The sequence below is a fragment of the Fukomys damarensis genome, unplaced genomic scaffold, assembly GCF_012274545.1.
Source record: "Fukomys damarensis isolate Sample0158 unplaced genomic scaffold, DMR_v1.0_HiC HiC_scaffold_33, whole genome shotgun sequence".
Lineage (NCBI taxonomy): Eukaryota > Metazoa > Chordata > Mammalia > Rodentia > Bathyergidae > Fukomys > Fukomys damarensis.
In genome coordinates, this window is record NW_022900945.1 from 31,619,543 (window position 1) to 31,638,135 (window position 18,593).

General features: G+C 38.4%; 2 long non-coding RNA genes across 2 annotated transcripts in view; one reads left to right on the forward strand and one right to left on the reverse strand.

The window, feature by feature from the left end:
• Positions 1-2,064: 2,064 nt before the first annotated feature.
• Positions 2,065-18,593, reverse strand: part of LOC117284013 — an 18,424-nt gene continuing 1,895 nt past the window's right edge. The window contains exons 2-4 of the long non-coding RNA XR_004515089.1: positions 10,335-10,428; positions 5,337-5,418; positions 2,065-2,712 (exon numbers count right to left, since the gene is read on the reverse strand). This is a non-coding gene — a long non-coding RNA (uncharacterized LOC117284013). The remainder of the gene's footprint in view (positions 2,713-5,336; positions 5,419-10,334; positions 10,429-18,593) is intronic.
• LOC117284012 lies at positions 4,087-11,453 on the forward strand. Its single transcript, XR_004515088.1, has 3 exons — positions 4,087-4,230; positions 4,447-4,637; positions 10,407-11,453. It is a non-coding gene; the product is annotated as an uncharacterized LOC117284012 (long non-coding RNA).

An 18,593-nucleotide genomic window follows, 5' to 3' on the forward strand; every position in this document is an offset into this window, starting at 1 on the left:
TAGTTGAGAAGGAGGCTTTGATACTGGGCGATATAGGTGTCTGACACCTATACCCATCCGTCTATGGCCTCTCAGAGCAAGGCCTCCACAGCATTTGTGGCAGTTATTTGTAGCTTCTGGTCCAGTGTCAATTTATCTGCTTCTCCCGCCAAGACAGGAGTACCAGCCATCGCCCTTAAGCAGGAGGGCCACCCAGAGACCACAGTGCCCAGTCTCTTTGATAAATAGGCTACTGGCCTTTTCCAAGGGCCTAAGTTTTGAGTGAGTACCCCATTTGTTATGCCCCTGGCCTCATATGTGAAAAGTCTGAATGACTTAGTTACATCTGCTAATGCCAAAGCCGGGGGTGACAGTAGGGCCTCTTTTAAAGCTTGGAATGCCTCTTGTTCTTCCTCAGCCCATTTTAATGATTCAGCCCCTCCAGCAGTAGCTGAGTACGAGGGCCTGGCAATCTCTGTGAATAGCCAACAATATTCTGCAGCCTCAAGGAACCGACATACCGGTTTCTTCATGGATGGAACAGATATCTTCAGGATGGCTTGCTTCAGGCCAAGGAGAGGCTGTGCTTACCTTGGCAGAATTTATAACCTAGACAAACCAACTTCTCCTGACATAACTGGGCCTTCTTTGCTGAAACTTGGTACCCCAATTACTGCAAGGTCCCAGTTCGGTCTCTTGTCCTAGATATACAATCCTGGGAGGTCATGTCTCTTTCAAGTCTTGCACTAGCTGGTAATCCTGATTTCCAGGTTTCTGGACTGGCAAGAATGAAGTGTTCCATAGGGGCTTCTAAAGGCCATTCATCACCTAAACAATGCATCCTTGGTCCTTTTGGGTTTGGTGACCTCCATGTGGTGAATGGAGGCCCCTCCCAAGTCCTAGAGAGATTCAGATAAATCTCCAAGGAAATGCCTTCTGTTCACAGCTTTTGGTGAGGGTCACTGTCCCCGTTCACAGGGGTTACAACTGATGTTCGGATGATCAGTACCACCAATCATCACAGATGAGCCCCCAAATGAAGCAGCAAACTTCCATTTGATTTATATGGCTTATATTTGCTAGTTCAGGAGTTTGGAAGCACACCAGAGGCTGTGCAGATAGAGCATTAAGTTTAATTATGCGAGCAGGCCAGTCTGTGCTCATGTGTGGGAGGCTGCCCCTTCTCACCCTTGAACAAAGAAAGTGAATTTCAAGTGAGGTGTTTCAAGTGAGGCAACTTTGGTATACATTTATTGGTTACACAAATTGAACATGCATTAGCAAGTGGGCTCAGTCATGGTATTGGCTCATTCATAATACCGGTATCATGCCTATTGGATGATTTTAGGTATGAGGTCTATCTCATCTGCATTCTGGTGAAATAACAAAACTCTTCTCTCCTGTTTATAATATCTGTTTGAATCTGTCTCATGATTCCATTTCTCTTGTATTCTGAGATCATGGATTCCATCATGTTCCTGAACTCCTCTATCTCCATATATATATATCTATATATAGATAGATATCTATATATCTATATCTATATCTATATCTATGGATTTAGTGTAGTGGATTTATCCTCTGGGAAGGAGACTTAGAAGGATTTGGGGGTGACAGAGAAGCTTAAGGAGAGGGAGAGGTTAGAAATAGGACTAGATGACATAGGAAAAATCACACAAACTGGGACACTGGTGAAGACAGGAAAAAAGAGAGACTGAAGTAAAAAAAAAAAAACACAAGCACAAAGCAAACTAATAGCAACAAGACAACTAGAAACTGTATTCACTGTCCTATAAGAATAAGAAGAATTGAGCTCAGCGTCGTGGTGCACTCCTCTAATCCTGGAAGCTGAGGCAGGAGGATTGTTGGGAGTTCAAGACCAATGAGTTCCAGGGCTGTCTCAACTCCATAGTAAGACCCTGTCTCAAAACAAACAAACAAACAAACAACAAGAAGAATATGAACAATTGAAAGAGAAAAATAAATTTTTAAGAAAGGAGAGAAATGAATGAAAAGAAAGAGGAGAAGGAGAAGAAGAAGAAGAGGAAGAGGAAGAAGCAAAAGCAGAAGCAGAAGCAGGAGAAGGAGAAGGAGGAAGGAAAAAGAGAAAAAATAATAGTGGCATCCTCTTCAAGGCATGTCTCCTGTCACTGATAGACAACCTGAATAGTAACCTGAAGACCCAAGTCAAACAATTTCAGCTAGCCCACAGTCTTCCACTGAGATCCAAACTGGTTTCTGGCTGTAAGGCCAGAATTGAGCTCCCAGACTTTCAGAGGGTTCTAGTTGAGAACCTCCCCCTACAGTGAGTCTGGGTTTGAGATGGAGGTGCTGATCCCACAAACTCACCAACCACTGTAGTTTGCTGAGTCCTCACTACAATGTCTCTCTTTGCTCTCCCTGAGGGCTTCAGCTTCCTGACTTCTGGGGTTGAGATCTGGAGTATTTCCTCAATCAGCAGGCTTCCCTATGTCTCTTGCCCAAGTCTCCCCTTTGTGATCCTGTCTGCTGAACAGCTCTCTCAGCCACTGCAGCACCTTTTGTGTGTATCCGCTATCCTGGTGTGGGAGCAGAGCAGGTGTCTCCATGTCTTTGTAGTCAAGGCCCTGAGTGGACCTGGAGCAGAGTCTGGCTGCTTCACAGCCTAAATTCCCTCCATCTGTGGACCAGATGCCAAGAATCCACTGCCGATGAATGTTTCTTTCCTTCTTTCTCTCAGGGTAATAAAGGGGTCTGGAAGAAGAGACGAAGAAAATGGGGATGTGAGAAGGTACCTGGGCTATCAGAGTTTGAGTTTGCTTCTCTGCCTGAAATGGAGACTGTGATCCAGTTGCTGTTCACTTTGGTTGTACCAGGTTTCTACTTTTCAACTCAAATTCCCTTGGTCCACTGACCAGCTGCCAGCAGTCCACTGTGGCTGGAGAGCTTTTCCCTTCTCTCTCTCTCTCTCTCTCTCTCTCTCTCTCTCTCTCTCTGGGCAGCAGAGCAGCCCTGGAGGTATGCAGCAACCTTGGGTGATGAGAGTTCCAGTTTGCTTCTCTGTCCCAAATGGCAACCTCAGCCTGGCTGCTGGAGTTTCACTTACTGACTTTCTTTTCCCCTGGAGTGGACCTTGGGGTTGTGGGTATTGTCTGGAATGTTCTCCACTGCCTGGCTGCTTCTGGTTATACAAGCCTTTCCCAATTCAGGTCCAGGTCTCTGATTGTGAGTGGTTGAGTTATTTTCACAGATCCCTGCCAGGGCCGGTATACTGAGGATTCCCTTGGCCCAGGGTCTTCAGTCTGACTGATTAACCTAATTTTCTATAGTAATGGATCCAATTTCCTTCTTCTCCTCTGTCTGTTCCCTTGATGTTCTCGTGTGCCCTCTATACCATTTTGGGGGGATTTCAGCTTGATGATTTCCAGGTATCAGGCACTTTATCCTGGAAAAACTGATGACTGCACTCACTATTCAAACATTTTTCCTCTTGCCATGAGAAATTTAAGTATCACGTATTGCAAAGTTATAAGGGAGGGGGCAGGGAAAGGGGATGAAAAAAGGAATTAAGAAGAGTTATGTACATGACAAGCTTCCTAAAGAAAATGCAAACATTATTACTACACACATGTACGAATAAAATAAAAACCAAAATTAAATGAAATGAAAAAGAAATAAAAGAAAAAGAAGAGTGAGGAAAAATAAAAAGCATATTTTTAAAGAAAGAAAGGAAGAACAAAAGAGAAAAGATTCAATTTTCCAGACTTTTTCACCTGAGAATGACCTGTGACACAGATCAAGTTAGTGAAATGTGAGTGGGTGGCTACTCGTCAGTGTTTCTAAGAAGGCCGTGTCTTTTCCTGATTTTTTTAAAAAGGGCAGATTGACCACAGTTTACCTTTTCTAATTCTTCCTCACCAGGACACAGACTAAATTTATCAAGGTAAAGCAGCCTTTACAAAATCTTGAAAGTGTAAGTCACATGCTAAGGATGGCCCAGGGGACAGCGGAAGACTCATCTACTTAATATTATCATTGTGGACCCAGGTACTTTCCCATGCTGGCCTGCTAATTTTATAACATTGGGAATTCTGTTTTGTTTTGCTTTTTTTTTTTTTTCCAGCATGAGCATTCTTACAGTCTCTGAGGAGGCTCAACAGTTCCAGATAATCGTATCCAGAATCAACAACTTTCTGGTTTCCAGAAGAAGGACAAATATTGCATTACAGAAGGAAGGACCATCATATGTTTCAGCAAAGATTCAGTCTGCAGGTTCGAAACTGAGAGCTTCTGTTCTCTTTATAAAACCATAGGTGAAGTCACCTGCTGAGAGTAAAAGAGGAAAGTGGGGCAAGCAAGGATCAGAAGACATTTGTCAAAAAATAGAATAGTAGAACAGTTGAGTTTGGTGATAACCCAGTGGAGGGGATGACTCTAAAGTTATACTGGTGACTATGTGTTATGGTCAAGTGAACTTTTTCTTTCCAGGAGCGCAGTAGACATTAGAGACACACGCAAAAGAAGAGAAGAGGGGAAATGTGTTTCAGTGTTAAAGTGATTGGAATGAAGAACCGGAAAATCTGAGCTGACTGCTTTGTTTCAAATAGAAATAAATAAAACAGTAACCTGAAGAGGACTAGTGAGGCAAGAGAAGGATCATACAGGCACTAATTTTAAAGGTAAGCAGAGCAATGGAAGATTGTGCTCAGGAAACATGATGACTGCGTTAGTATGTGTGGGGAGAGAAGAAACTCAAATTTTAAAAAATTATTTGTAAACCAAGAAAATATGAATTCTTTAAATTTTAAACAGAAGTTAAAAATGTTTGATTTAATAAAAAGCTAAAAATTCTTTGAGCAATCACATCTTCCCTCTCTGCAGAAAGTTATACATCTATACCCACAGAGAATATGTATTATATGCATGTCCCTTACTCTAAACTGGAACTTTTTAAAATTTTTAAACTATGCATAGTGTCAATAATTTAAAATATTTCTAAGGCCAAAGTATTGATACTTTTAATCAGTTTGTGACCATTGTGATACCATACTTGAGATGAACAATGAATAGGGAAACAAGAGTTTATTTGGCCTCACATTTTGGAGGTTTCTGCCCATGACCAACTAGACCTGTTGCTTTGAGCCTACAGTGACTCAGTATATCATGTCAGAAGCATCAGGCAGAGGTTATCTGTTCTTCTCATGGTGGACAGGAAGCAGAGAGAGAGAGAGAGAGAGAGAGAGAGAGAAAGGCCATGGGCTCAATATTCCATCCAAGGGCCCATACCTAGTGACCTAACTTATTCCCACTAGTTCCTACTTTTTAAAGTTTCTACCACTTTCAAAAGTATCAGAGGCTGGGAACTAAGTCTTTATTACCAGAATCTTTGTAGGGCATCACTGATCAAAACTATGGCAGATAAAGTACAGATATGAAGGAAGTTGCTCCATCAGCTCCTTTCTGCAAAAGAAACACAAATTTCATTACTAAAAATTAAAAATACAAAAGTTTCCCCATAATCACACCTCACCACAAAAGTCCTAACTCCCAACCTCTGCATCATGAAAAAAAAAAAAAAAGTAACATGAACACTATTCTTTCTCTAACAACTTTCTAGCCAGTTTTATTGTTATTCACAGAAAATATGCTTATCTAGAACTTCCAGAAGGGCTGCACAAAGAGCTCTGTAGGTCTGTCAGTGAAATAACCATAAATTGTAAAAATTATTTTTAAAAGAAAGATTTTGAGAAATTAACTTTGGGGAATACAGGAAATGACAAAGGAATTATTCAGGAAAGTCAACTAAATGTTGACAGAAGCAGTGAAGATTCTGTCACTCTCCTATCTCTTGTGGATAGAAGCTCCTTTCTAGTTGGGTGTAACTCTGAAGACAAAGACTCCTTCCCCCAGGTCACATTCAAAGGCTACATTGTCTCCCTTAGAGAGAGTGGCCATCAACACCTCTGTTTCCTTCTCCTCTTTCTCCTTAAGGCCAAATTCCATGCATGTAAAGCCGCAATGTAGGGGATCCTGTCCTTCACTAGCTCCTGATCATGGAGACTCTCTCTTGTACAGCATGTGACAGAATCAAGAATCATCTTCACACTGCTCAGGCATGGGGTAGAAGTTCTGTGCAATGAGGGAAAATATCATCTCAATTCCTGCAGAAGAGGTTGGAGAAAATCCCAAACCTTCTTAGGGGTAAAAAATAAAACACACTTGACAAACTATCTCACCCTGATAAAGACATCTATAAAAGTTCACACAGCTAATATCAAACTTTCTATTGAAAAATTGAATATTTTTCCTGTAACATCATCGATGAAGATTAGGGGTGAAGCAAACCAGACAACCAACTGGGTAGAATGTGTCAGAAAGTTATAAAAAGCAGTGGCCCAGAGGCTGAGCAAGATGTTTCTTAAAAAGAGAGGACATGCACAGACTATAATACCAAAAATGATGTCAGGCTTATGACTCTTGAGCACTGTGGAGCAATCAGAAAAGAGGTATCTTCTGTCCTTCATTTGAATCTGACACTTTTGCAGGACCAATCAAAAGGTGCTATTTCCAATTCTTCATTTACATGTGTGTACATCCATTCAAAAGATGCTGTTTCTGATCTTTCATTTACATGTAGTGAGAAGCTGAGATAATTTTTTCATAGAACAGTTTATATCTGGCATGTGGCCAAGTGAGTGTTTGACAGAACAGATGTCCCAGTGCCTATTTGCACTGGAAGCTAATCCAGGTATTTGGGGTACAAAAATTCCCGTTCTTCTTTTCCCCTGGTCCATTTTGAACCTACACAGTATAGAGTAACTGTTTTCTTCCCTTGATAAATGTACACTTTTTTTGCCTTTTCTGTGTATCTAGCCCATTTCTTTGCTCAGGACATCAAGGACCTGGAGACCCCTCATCCAGTAACATCAACACAAGGCAAAGATGTCTGTTTTCTCATTTCTACTCAAGTTAACATTGTGCTAGGGACTCTGGCCCAGGCAATTAGGCAAGTGTGACCATTAATTTTATGTGTCAACATGGCTTGGCCAATGAGTCCTCAAACACATGGTTACACATTATTTTAGATATGTCTGTGATGGCGTTTCTAGATGAGAGTAACATTTAAATTGGAACTTGTAGTCTGAATGAAACAGATTGACCTCCCTTATGTGATGGGCCTCATCCAATCACTTAATGAACTGAATGGAACAAATGCCCAGTAAGGAGAAAACCTTCATGGTGGGCTAAACTTCAAGAAGTACATCTCATCCCTCACTTTGATAGGAAAAATGACCAGACTTGTAGTTTATAGCTGTTTATGGACTGCAGCCATTAGTTTTGGCTGGATGATCAGACACTTGGAAGGAATATGATTGCAAAACTGGTAACAAGAAAATTTGAGGAAGACATGCAGATAGGTGTCTCCAAATAGACAAAAAATCATAAATATATTTTATCTAGTTTGAATGTTCACCAAAGGATCACCTACCAGAGAAAAATTTTAATAATCAAGAGGGTATAATGATATAATCTACTACCTTTGTCGTCATTTAATGAGTCATGAACAAACTGTCTATGATGGCAGGAATGGGAGTTAAGCATGGACTCAGCAACATGACTTCCCTTCACCAAGGCCAATCTGGCTAGACACTGCTAAGTCTCAATCTGTCAGGAGCAGAGACCAACATCAAGTCCTCAATATGGTGCCATTCCCTGGGATGATCAGGCAAATTGGTTACATTTGATCATTTCCACCATGAAGGAGGCAGCATTAATTCTTGTTAGAAAAGATATTACATTGGACACAGATTTTCTTTTCCTGCATGCAATGCTTCTGCCCAAACTGTCAGGGGGCCAGCAGAATGTTTTATCTCCCATCATAGTATTTCATACAACATTGCTTTTGGTCATTGAATTTTCTTCATAACAATTGAAATGTGGCAATCAGCCTAAGCTAATGGAATTTATCCATCTAACCATCCTTCCACTATGCTGATGATAGTTTGTCAGAATTGTGAAATGCCCTTTTGAAGGCTCAGTAATGGGTCCAATTAGGTGGAAATACTTTACAGGACTGAGACAAGATTCTCAAAGAGACTACATATGCCCCAAACCAATCAAAATCGAACTTAGTGTTTTTCCTCCCATAAGTAGAATGTATACGTCCAGAAATCAAGAGATAGAAATCAACTAAGTACTACACCTAGTGACTCACTAGAAAAATTTTTTTCCTTTTGTTCTCATTTCATCCTTTGTTGGAATAGAGGTGTTAGTTACAAAAGGAGGAATATTTCCACCAGGGAACAGAATGATTCTATTGAACTGGAAGTGAAGATTGCCTCCCACCTCCTCTGAATAAACAGACAAAGAAGTAGTAACTGTGCTAGTTGGGGTTATTGATGCCAATGAAAACCTAAAAAAAACAAAGACTCTTCAAAGACTTATAATTTTATTTGAGAATGTCAGGGTATTGTGATGAGATTATTCATGCCATAGTAAACTATGGAAGTGTTAAAAAAAAGTTGGGGCAAGGAGTGATTTCTAAAGAAAAAAGAAGGATTGCATCATATATTTTGAAAAAAGCGATCTTTTGCCATAATCATTAGTAACACGAGTAATATAGGTCTGAGGTTGAAAAATGATTGCAAGGAAGATGCCTTAGTAGAAGTACTTTTTGCATAAGTTGATAAGGGCTTCTGAGAGTTTGTGAGTCCGGCAGTCTTTTGTGACAATTGTTACCAAGCAATCATGCATAATAATCTGTCCTTCTTAACCTCCTGATTTTATTTTCTTGGGGGGGGTAGCATTGACACAAATGACTCAGTTATGATTCTAACAAGTTTCACATTTCTTTCACATGAACCATCAGATGAAAATTAGAATTCTACTCCACAATAAAAGTAAGGCAGAATATGTTTTCAAAATAAGAGATTTCATAGGATAATGAATTATTATGACTATGACCTGTAATTAAAGTTAAAGAAAAACTACAAGAACTCAAACCAGGCAATACTACTTTACCCAAGCTGGGTGTGATGGCACTGTCCTGTATTCTTAGTACTGTGGAAGGCTGAGTCAGGAGGATTGCAATGTCAAGCCTGACAAAGGCAATTTAGTGGCTTAGAGAGCTCATGCCTCAATAATGGTAGTGGTGGTGGTGATGGGGTGGGAGGAATCCTGGGGGATGTAGCTCAGTGTGAAGGCCATTGGTTCAGTCCCCAGTAACCACATAACAATTTTAAAACACACATACACACAGAAACAAACCACTACTTTCTCCAGACCCTTCAGGATTAAACATTTGAGATTCACCTCATCAGGTAAAGAAACAGTCAGAATAGGGAATGGAAGAAGGTAGTTATAAATATCAGTGGTGCCTTTTAATCTTTTGAGTGTGTGTGTGAAACAAATATCTTGGTTTTTTGACACTTTTATCATGTGACATAAGACGTATTAAGTTTGTAGTATAGCATTTAAAATCTGTGATTTTATACCACAGTGTTTATGTCATAGGTTAATGCTATGGTTTGGGTAAGTGTCCCCCAAAGTGCATGTGTTAAAGGCTTACTTGTCAGAATGTGATGCTGTAGACAGGTGATAGAAAGACAGGACAACAGTGTGAGACACACTTCCAGGGAGGAGGGACACTCCCAATACAGTAATGTTATTGCTGTACACAAAACCAATCAGAAAAGTTCTATTTTGGACCAATCAGAAACTTGATATTTGTAATCCTTCATTAGAATTTGGTGCTGTTCAAGGAACCAATCAGAAGATGCTCTTTTCAGTCTTTCATTTGTATGTGGGCACAACCAATCCAAAAACACTATTTCTGATCCTTCATTTACATGTAACAAGAAACCAAATGAGTTTTTAAAATAGAATAGGTTACACATTTTAATTATTATTAGATAATATTAATTATTTGATAGAATTACTTTCCCAATGCCTTATTCATATGAATGAAAGACAACCCAGAAATTTTGAGTAGAAAAAAGGCTCCTTTCCCTTTAGGACACTATGAGCCTTTTTGCTGACTTGCTCTCACTGTATGTAGCATATTTCTTTACTACCTTAAGTAAGTGCACACTTCCATTGCCTTTTCTGTGTGTCATGTCCAATTTTTTGTTTGAGACACTAAGAACCCAGAAAGCAAGCAAGCCCATGGGACTCTCCAACCAGTCACAATAGAATCTTTAAGAAGTAAGGCCTCGGGCTGGGGATTTGGCTTAGTGGTTTCAACAACTGCCTTGTAAGGGCCTGAGTTCAATTTCTGGTACTCCCAACCCCCCAAAAAAATAGAACCAGGAAAAAGTAAGGCCTAGTGGTAGGAAGTTGGATGGCTGGGGATAGGCATTTGAAGGAGATTTTGGTACCGTGCTCCTTTTCTCTTTTCCATCTTGGTTCCCATGTGGTGAAGAGTCTTTTCCACCATGTGCTTCCACTAGGATATTCTGCCTTGCCATGGGCCTGGAAGCAATGGAGACAAAGGACTATGGATTGAAATCTGAGACCAAGCTAAAGTAAGCCTTCCCTCCTTATCCACTGATTATCTCAGGTATTTTGCCATAATGACTGTAAGCTCACTAACCCAGTTACTAAAGAGAATAGCAATCATTATTTGAGGACTTCACTTATAGGAAAAGGGTAAGTACATTTACAGTTGTGTTCAAGAGGGTTTTAGCATGTTACATACAGTTTATGACCTTTTTATTGATTTTTCGCTCATAGTTTAAGCATGGTTGAAGGAGGTGTAGATATATATTGAAAAAAGGGGCATATTTGAATTTCTTCAGTAATCTCACAGCACTCCCAAAACTTTACTTGACACAAAACATTCGCTTTCTACCACACAATAATTCAATTTATATTCTTTACCAGACACCAACTAGATCTCTTACAATTTTTTCAATTATGACACTAGCTGGAGGCAGAATCAGATCCCACAGTTAAGGGGCTCAGTCCCAGAGGACCTTCCCCAGCACCTCAAATGCCATTTGCAAGTAGTTTATCTTGATATTACTCACATCTATCCAAGTTGGCTACAAAGCAGATGTTCCCATGACTGTCCTTCCTTCACAGAACTATTAAACAGTTTACTTACTAGATTAGCAGTCTGTTACAAAGGGTTTAACTCAGACACAGCCAAATAGAAAAGGTGCATGGGACAAGTTATGAAGGCAAAGAGCATAAGGCTTCTACTGCCTCTCCAGGAGAATCTTGCTACTTGCAATTTAAATATTCACCAATCTCAAAGCTCTTTAAATCTCAACCTTTACAAATTTTAGAGAGGCTTTTTTACGTAGGCATGTTAGCTAAAACACTGACCATTGAGGATTTAGCCAATCTCCAATTCCTCTTCACTCTCTGGGGTTCAGGGTGTGAAGCTTAAAGATCTAACCCTCTACTCACATTTTTGGTTCCTCAGGTAAACAGCTTCCTATCTTTAGGGAATTTCAGAAAACACTTCATTAACATAACTCAGGTGTGGTTGAAAGGGATTTTCTGTGGATAACAAAACAAGGTCTTTTCATCTTAGTTCTTATTATTTAGGAAATTATAAGGGTTTTTGGATCTCTATCCAGAAATCAAAGCTAAAGACCAAATACATATTTTTGTATTATGATAACTCAAATGTCTAATTGACAAAGGTTGCTCTTATGTTAGATAAATGCATATCAATTTTCCTGGGTGATAAAGTGTTCAAATATTTGATTAAGCATTATTCTAGATGTGTCTGTGAGAGTATCTCTCTGAATATGATTAACATTAGAACTATAAGTCTGAATAAAGCAAATATCTCTTTTTCATGTTGAGGCCTAAATAGAACCAAAAAGGGGCTGTGCAAGAGGAAACCCTTCCTGCTTCTGTCCCTTGGATTCAAACAGAAATATCAGCTATTCCTGAGTCTAGGGCCTCAGGCTTTAAAATTATACAATTTCCTATGTCTCTGATTTGCCAAATATGGATAATTTTTTCAGCTATACAATCCTGTTCACCAGTGTGCTATCATAAATATCTTTAGTTAGATACATAGATTGTTTCTTCAATAATCCTCAGTAATAAGGTTAGAAAATGAAATAAAATTGACATTCCTGTTTGAAGAAAAGATGTAAAACTATCTTTATTTGCAGATTACTTGACTTTATATATAAATCTTAAAGAACCCATTTTAAAAACTGTCAGAATTAAAAACGATGACAAATAATGTTAAAGGATACAAGATCAAAATCTTATAAATGTATTTCTATATAATAAAATCAATAATGCAAGTCCCTTTAGTATTGTTGTTGAGTACCTCCTTCTAAAAGTGGCTTGCCAAATAAACATTATTGGGTTTTGTGATGCTCTCATTTCTTTCCGGAGTTAGATTCCATGTTCTTCTTGTCTCAAACAAAATATTGAATGAAACAAGCTGAAAGTTTTGACAAAGTTTATTTGGAAAAGCAAAAGTGAAGAAAGAGGGAAAAACTGGCTCTGCACAACCAGCTTGAGAAATTGGCTCTGTAGAGCAAACTCGGGTTAAAGAGAAAAAGTCACCCTAGAAGACATATAATGGGCCATCTTGAGGAAAGCCATGATACTAACCATTTCTTGTAGTCTGTGTCATTTTGTGTTACCCACATTTTGAGGAAACCTACAAGAACTTCTACATATGGTTTTGAGAGGCAGCACTAGGATCCCATGCCTCAGGCTGACATCAAGTCTAGGCTGTCCTATGGAAAACCTGCTTGAGTTCTCATGAGAAGACCATGTGCTGGGTGGCTTTGGGAACTGTTCTGCGCTGGTATTCTGAGATATTATAATCAACAGGTCATGCCTACTTCCACTTCCCCAGGCAGGTTTGCCATACCCTAATCTCTTGTCTCAGTGTCACAAAGCATAAAATGTCCAGAAATAAATTCAATAAAGTTAATTTAAAATTACATGCTGAAAATCACTATTTTAAAAAGAAATTAAAAAAGACCTAAGTAAATGGAAAGATATCCAATGTTCATGGATAGAAGACAATAATATTAAGATGGATTTTTACTCCACAAATTGATCAAAAGATTTAGTATAATCCCTATACAAATATTCCTCTTTTTTTTTAATTGTAAAATTTTTCTTATACCATATATGGAACATGCAAGCATTCAAATAAAAATTATAGAAAGGATCTACATAGATATTGTCTACAGATAGGACCTAAAAGTCCAACAATCACATGAAAAATTATTCAATGTCACTAGTCATCAGGGGAATGCAAATCAAGACAGCAACAACACATACCACTCCACTTCACTAGGATGGATATAACCAAAAATGGTAATAGCAAGTTTTGTCAAGGATGTGGAGAAATTGAAACTTTTATACATTGCTGGTAGGAATGTGAAACAATACAGCTGCTTTGGAAAGCACCTAAGCACTTTCTCAAAAGTTTAAAAATAGAGTTACTATATACTTAGAAATTTTATGCAATGATAAATACCCCCTAAAACATGAAAATATAGCCATACAAAAACCTGTATGTAATTATTCAGTCACATTGATATAGCCAGAAAATAAGAACAATTTATGTTTTCAAACTTATGTGTCAATAAATATGTAAATAAAATGTGATATATTCATAAAATGGTGTATGGTTTGGTGATCAAAAGAATGTAATACTGATAAGTGTTGCAAAGATGAACTTTTAAAAGATTATGCCCCCCTAAAAAAAGATTATGCCAACTGTAAGAAGCCAGTCTCAAAAGACTACATACTATACGATTGTATCTACATAAAATATGAGGAATGGGAAAAATCTATTGAGATAAAAAGTAAATTAATAGTTCCAAGGTCTGGAGCCTGGGGTTAAGTGGGACTGGCTATTCATGGAAATAAAGCCTTTTTGGGGGGGAATGGTGAAAATGTTCTCCATTGATTTTGTTGATGGCTTCAAAACTTTGTAAATATATCTAAAACCATTGACTTGTCTATTTTAAATGGATGAATTGTATGGTATATGAATATATCTCAAATAAAGATTATTTTGATAAAGAAAAAGCAAGCATTAGTTTTGCTTCTATAATACAGTTCCTCTGTTTTATAACACTTTTATTTAAAGCTATCTTCAAAAATATTTGCTATAATTTTTTACAAATAATTTTTTCTAAAGTTTTAAAGAAAATACCTTTAAAAAACTGTAGATAAATTCTGATTATACTGTTACCACTTAAGTGAAATTCCATGATAGTGGAGTCTAGCTTATGGGTTTGTCCAGGGAAAGAGAGTGTGGTGGCTTTGAGAAGCTTTAAAAACAACTGAAAGCTTGTTTTCAGTTAAAAACATCAATATTTTGCAAACAAATTTGGAAAAATTAAGATTTTAAAATCAGCTCATTTATAGAAATAATTAGGTAATTTTCATTCAACAATGATCATTCTATGCCGTAAATTTACCCTTGATATTTTCAGTTATTAAATAATAAATTTGATTTTTCTTTTGACTAATGATCATCCTTAATTTTCTGCTTTTGATAGCAGGACTACAGTATCCTGTTCAAGAGAAAAGTAGGCCATTTTAGATCATGGAATTACATGCACAGTCTATTTCCTTTGATTTTTTGAGTTAAAGATTTAAAATCATGTTGTATAGTATTTAAAATCATGTTGCCTTATTATTTATTTAGTTCATTAACGATAAAGGACTTAAAATTGAAACAATCATAGCAAAGGAAACCTTTTAAAAAACACATATACTAGTCAAAGCTGCAAAGCATTATGCAGTATTATAGGAACTAACCGGTTTTTGTTTTGTTTTGTTTTGTTTTTTGGTTTGTTTGTTTGTTTTGTACCAGGGATCAAACTCAGGACCTTCTGCATGTGAGGCAGGTACTGGAACCATGGAACTAAACCCCCAGCCCTCTAACCCCAGTATTATTTATTGGAACTTTAAGTGAAATTATAAGGCATACATGGCAACAATATGCTGCAACTTAATATTAACTCTAACAGTAATAGTAATAAAACTATTAAGATTTATATAGGTATTTAGTTCACAAATGATTTCCCTTATATTAGTTTCTTTGATCCTTATAAACTTTGAAGTATCTACTATTAATTTTCCAACTTCGTTGATGAGAAAATTGAAGTTAATAATTTGAAATACATGCCTGAGTTCTCAAAATCAGTAAGAAGTTTCATGTAAAAAACTGTACACTTGCAGATAATTGGGTATTAACCACAGGGTTGGGGTTATGATCCCTGCATTAGCTTGTCCATGCCTCATGTTAATCACCGAAAATTAATAGCCTAAGGGTTATAACTGTTGTTTGTGCCGTTCAAGTAGTTTTGACCTTCTGTATATTGAACACACAGTACAATTGTACGTTGCAACCCTCTTTAGGCAGAGTGAAGTCATGCGACCTGTTCTAGTCAATGAGTTAAGAGCAAATGAGATATAAGTCACTTCTACGTCAGAAGAGACAGGCTAGAAAGCAAAAATTCTTCAAGTGGATTGTTAGGGGTAACAGAGAATGATGCTGCTCTTTTACTCCTGAGCCCTTGTTTCACCTTTTGGGGGTAGACAAATATCATTTAATTGACTCTGATATAAACAATATACTGCTTCCTCTGAGACAGAACCCCATATTTTCAGGTTATCATGTAAGCGGCACTGTTAACAGTCTTCAGGAAGCCAGCCCACCCACTTCCAGTTTACAGAATGCAAAGAAGATTCGGCTTCATACATATGAGCCCATGAATTCTTTCTTTGCTGTAAAATGTTTCTTGATCGGATGTAATGCTATATATAATGCCATGATACCGACAATACATTCTGTAACTCCATGGATGGCGGGTTAGCAAACATTAATGTCAGGGAAGATAAGATCATATCCAGGATGTGTGTGTTTTAGTAAGGACACATCTCTACTCAACCTGTGAAATCAGAAGTTCAGATTCATCAACCTGCCAGGAAAATGTTGGCCTGGCCCCCTCATACCAGGCATTTCACTATATTTAGGGCTCACTGATGGTCTGTGCTGTTGTTAGAAAAGGTATGCAGCAGCAGCACTCATGAATTTAGCTTTGGTGAATAAACATACATGTTACCGAGCTCAAGCCTATACTCCATTCCTGATACCACAGAGTCTTAGCTCATGCACCTTAGAGCATGCAAAGAATGTGATGGCTGGGGAAAAAGGCTGACACCCAGAGTGCATAAGCCTGTCTGCACAAATATTAAGTCATTTATGCAGTATTAACATTTTGGTGGGTGTTTCACAGTCACAATATCTTTGTGAGCATTCTGAAGAGTCCATCCACATACTTCTCTAAACTCCCTATTATTAATCATCTGATATTGTTCATTCCAAAACATGGCCAGTCAAGCATTGGTTGCATTTGCAACTACACATTGATTAATATAGACCTGTATTTCTGGCCATTTTTCTTTCCTGACATTGCATATAACCAAAGGTCACACTGGAAGTTCTGGCCGCCAGGATTTGCCTTCACCATTCTTCTTCAGTTTACCCGTGAGTAGGTTTGTAGAGCTACAGCTGCCCATTTTTAGATATTACTAGGAAGTGGTGCAGAACAATGTTAAGAGTAAGAGTCTAGGAAACAAGGCATAGGCCTGGCTGTGGAACATTGTGTTATTTTACTTGCAGTCAAAAATTTGGCATTTGGTGATTTAAAGGCTTTAGTATCATATTAAGAATTCTTGCATTAATGAATACAGCAATCATCCCAATTTAATGTGTAACTGAGACCATAGGAAGAGAATGACCAATCAGATTTTGAGCTGTAATAATACTGAGTAGGTATGGGGTTTTCTTCTTTCAAGAGCTGTGGACTGTATTTCTAGGTACTTAAGACATAGCTGAATATGCTCTACAAGAGGGGTGTGAGGGCCATATGTAAAGAAAGGTGATGCGACTGTTGGACAGCCAAAGGGACAAATCACTGTAGAGATCCTTTCTCCTCTTCCCCTTCCACCATGCTGACCTTCTCCACTGATCAGCACCAATATGGCCTTTACGTGTTTAAAACATTCTTTGTCTTAGGAATTTTCATGATACCTGGCCAGGTAGCCCAATGCAGGAAGGCAAACCCTTCCATTCTGAGCCTAAGACAATCAACATAGAGAAATGGAACCCTGCAGACATTTTTGTGGCAGTAATAACAGGAAGGTTCTGAGAGAGGCAGTGCAGAACTGAAGACAGAGACAGCACCTCTGTCTGCAGTGACATCAGTGACAACTGATACAATATATGAAGGCAATGTGACATTTAGTATTAAGCAATGGTAGCAGCACTGTATGCATCAGTGGTCCTGTGGCATGGTATTGGCTGAGATCCAAGCTGTGCTTCCTTGGTTTGTTCTCTCCATTTTATGGACATGCTTTCTGTAGCTCCTGGGCATCCTTTCTATATCTCCCATATCTCTGCGAGTCAAGTATCATTATGAATTTCCTCATTTAGAGATTGTATGAGCTTAAAGAGAAAAAAATAAAAAATTTAAATAATTTATATTCCTAGACTTCAGTAGAGAACCTTTTCGAGTACATCTGGTATTGTTGCATACTAACATACATTATAATCCTCAGATGAAAAATGTTATTACAGTTTAGTAACTAATGTAAGACACATAGGAAACAAATGCAACCTATACACTGGAATAGAATTAAATGAGAAATTGGGAACACAGTGTTATTTGGAAAGTCTGAAAGCGATGGGATTATAGCTAATTATTAAAGATGTGTAGGAGATATCATTTTGGGTGTAGGAATTACAAAGCAGAGAAACAAGTATATATATATTCACTGGGCAGTGACCAATTTGACTGAGGTGAGTGCATACCTTGAAATCAATAGGAGGTACATTTGATTAGTTAAGAGGAACTACACTGAAACTTCATCTTGTAGTCAGAAATGAAAATATCCTTTAGTTTTCCAATAGGGAATACTTACATATAACTTAATTTACTTAAAAATTTTAATAAGGGCCTACAGAATGAGAAGTAAAGTTGAGAGACGAAAGTAACATATGAATTTAGTTAAAATTAGATCAATTTGCATTAAATTCCGCACTATTTTTGGAATTAAAAACTAATAAGCACGGAACAAGCAGCTAAGGAATGACAGCTTTGCCTTGGCAGTGCAAGGACTGAAAATTATTTCTCGGTGGCAACGGCTAGTCTTGCTAGTTGTCCTTGGCACTCAGTAACATTCTTGCTCATTAACTTCAGCAAGACTTCCAGCAGTAAGGATACGTTGGGAAGTGGCTGAAAATAGTTTCAAAAATCTCAACTTCTTGGCTTCACAGTGAAACGACTGCAGAGTCCAGACAATGGGTCAAAAATCAATCGCAAAACAGAGGTCTCCATGCCGTCGAATCTCCTGAGAATTTCCTATCAGCCTTAGAAAAGACAGCCACGAGAATCACAACCTAGAAGAGCAAGCACCAGAGCAGGAACACAATTTTGATTTTTGTCTCTTGGATCCGGCGAAGTCCAGGGCTCTCTTGTGGCTTCTTCCCAGAACCAGTGCTTGCTGATTACAGCCCTCAGTGGCCCCCGGTCTGGCGCAGCGCGAGGATGTCCCCTGCGTCCGAGGCCCCGGCGTCCGCACCTCTGCCCAGGCTCCCGCGCTCCGGCGTCTCGGTCTGG